Genomic DNA, 2,320 nt, shown 5'->3' on the forward strand with positions numbered 1-2,320 from the left:
GCTGGACCGGCCGGCCAACGATCTCCATACGACGGGAACAACCCTCAAAGGGCTTTGAAGGGGTTCGGCTGAAGACCAGCCTGGTGAGACTAATCGCCACTCAGGCTTTCTGAGAATGGCGGCGCCAGACGGAAAGCCATCTTATGGGAGCAGAAATCAATGCATCACACCCTGAGATCTGCTTTTAAAGCGCTGCTGACTTCTGAAGCAACAAACAGTTCATCTCTCACTTTTCTCAACTTCAGCAGCATCGACTCAGGATCTGAGGCGGCGCTGAAACCAGGACGGGTGATTGATGGGTCCAGTTTGGTAAACAGGAAGCTGGAGTGGATAACACATCTGATGACGCAGCAAACGGCACCAGGAACAGATCTCAGTACTGGTCCGATTCATTCCACACAGTGAAATGTTTTACTTATTTCTGTCAATTATTGCTCACAGCTGGTAAAAGAAATATTAATATGACTGGAAATTAAAATATTGCATAAAAGTGCAGATCCAACCATGGAGGAGCGGTATTCAGCTTCTATGCACCACAGATCTGGAGTTTTATTTATAACACATTTTCAGCAACAAGGCAGTTCAAACACTGAGTTCCTTTAAATGAAGGCTGAAGAGCAGCAGGTTGGTTTATTTAGAACCATAATGAATGAAATATTCACCAAAATAGTGTTTTTATAATGTCAAACTTTCTGAACTCCCTTGATGCTGAAATGTTCAAACTAATATACTTGATTGAATATTTCTTGTCTCAGAAAGTGAAGCATCATTTAATGTATTAATCACACAGAGAGCCACGGCTCCTCCTCTCCGCTCAGATTCATCTCCCATCAGTTCACAACTTCCTGAGGAATCAGAATTAACAATAAACGATAAAAAAAGCATCCTGCAGCAGCGCTAATGATTACCCATGATCCTCCTCTCCTTCCTCCACACACTCCACCGGAGAGGCGGAGTGATGCGGGCTGTGCCCAAAGTTTCTGCTCAGCCTTATTGCTTTTGCTACCCAAGACAATATTATTATCTGGAGCTGCAGGCCTCACAGCACACAACTTGTAAATAATAAACCATGCTGGACAGAAGCCTGTGAGGCTACTGCTAATCCTGCTATTATTCCACTTTTATTGGTGCTATTTGCTCATTATTCCTCTTCTCCTCTGGCTGAAGAGAGCCGTTAAATTATGCTCAGCCTATTGTTTTCCTCAGAGCAGAACGGACGGCGGCGTTCAGCCTCCATTCCTTCCTCCTCCTCGACTTCGGCCACATCGGCGCCTCCAGGCCTCTCAAAATGTCGCAGTGGGTGGCAGCAGCTCCTGTCAGACGGGAATTTAATCATACACACTGAATTTTTTCCTCCTTTTTTAATTTCCAACATTCTTTTGTACATTAGGACCAGTAATCTGACATCAGGATTCAGGTTATAACTCTGCATGTGAATGAAATCCACAGAATTATTAGATTCATGTTTTACAGACGGTGAAATTTCATCCAGCCGTTTCTCTTGCAGACGGAGCGTCGCTGACCAACCTGCAGGTTGAACATCTGAACCCATCAAGGTAAAACATCCAGCTGATGAAACGACTCTTTGGAGCTTCATCTTTCTGTTTCAGGTTCATTTTCTCCTTGTTAATTTGTCCTGTTGTCTTTGTAAACGGTTTGGTTGAGTTTTAACCTGTTTTTAAAACGCTACATGAATAAACTCTACATTGACATTTATTTTCTTTACATTCTGTTGCTTCCCGTTTCATTTCAGTATTTTCTGCACAACTGATGCCGTTTCTTCATCACCAGAAATCTGCACTTCTTGCTTCACTACACAAATCCTTCACTGAAGCAAATTACAGTGATTATGACTTTCTTCCACAGATTTAATGATTGTGTGTTGAAGGCAAAGAACCAGTGGCAATTTTAAAATCTATCATACTAAAAACTGCTGTGGAAAAATCATTTTTCTTCTTAGATTTCTTGTTTTTGCTTCAACTTAAATATTTCAGATTATTAAACAAATTCTAGCAGATAACCTGAGAGGCTAAAAGCAGATTTTTGTTTCTCTTTGCAGTTTTCTGTGCTTTTATTCTGAAGTTTGTTTTCATGGAGCTGACAGATTTGTGGGCAGATATTTGATCACGTTTTCAGTTTGGTTGCTGTTTGAGCTGCTGCTGATGCAGAAATCAGGTTTTTCTGTTTCAGGCTCTTTTCTCTGACTTATTGCTCTGTTGTTAGGTTTTTACCACCTCAGGCCGTTTGTCCTGCATGTCTCCTCTTTAAATAAACAACACCTCATATTTTGAATTGCAAATTTAAAGAAAATTGCAGTGCT

The 2,320-nt window shown here is 41.4% G+C and overlaps 1 long non-coding RNA gene across 1 annotated transcript in view; it reads left to right on the forward strand.

Moving 5' to 3' along the window:
* Window positions 1-1,618, forward strand: part of LOC103137359 (uncharacterized) — a 20,923-nt gene extending 19,305 nt beyond the window's left edge. Inside the window, exon 6 of the long non-coding RNA XR_001661941.1 lies at window positions 1,508-1,618. This is a non-coding gene — a long non-coding RNA (uncharacterized LOC103137359). The remainder of the gene's footprint in view (window positions 1-1,507) is intronic.
* The last annotated feature ends 702 nt before the right edge of the window (window positions 1,619-2,320 follow it).

The sequence above is a fragment of the Poecilia formosa genome, unplaced genomic scaffold, assembly GCF_000485575.1.
Source record: "Poecilia formosa unplaced genomic scaffold, Poecilia_formosa-5.1.2 Scaffold39, whole genome shotgun sequence".
Taxonomy (NCBI): domain Eukaryota; kingdom Metazoa; phylum Chordata; class Actinopteri; order Cyprinodontiformes; family Poeciliidae; genus Poecilia; species Poecilia formosa.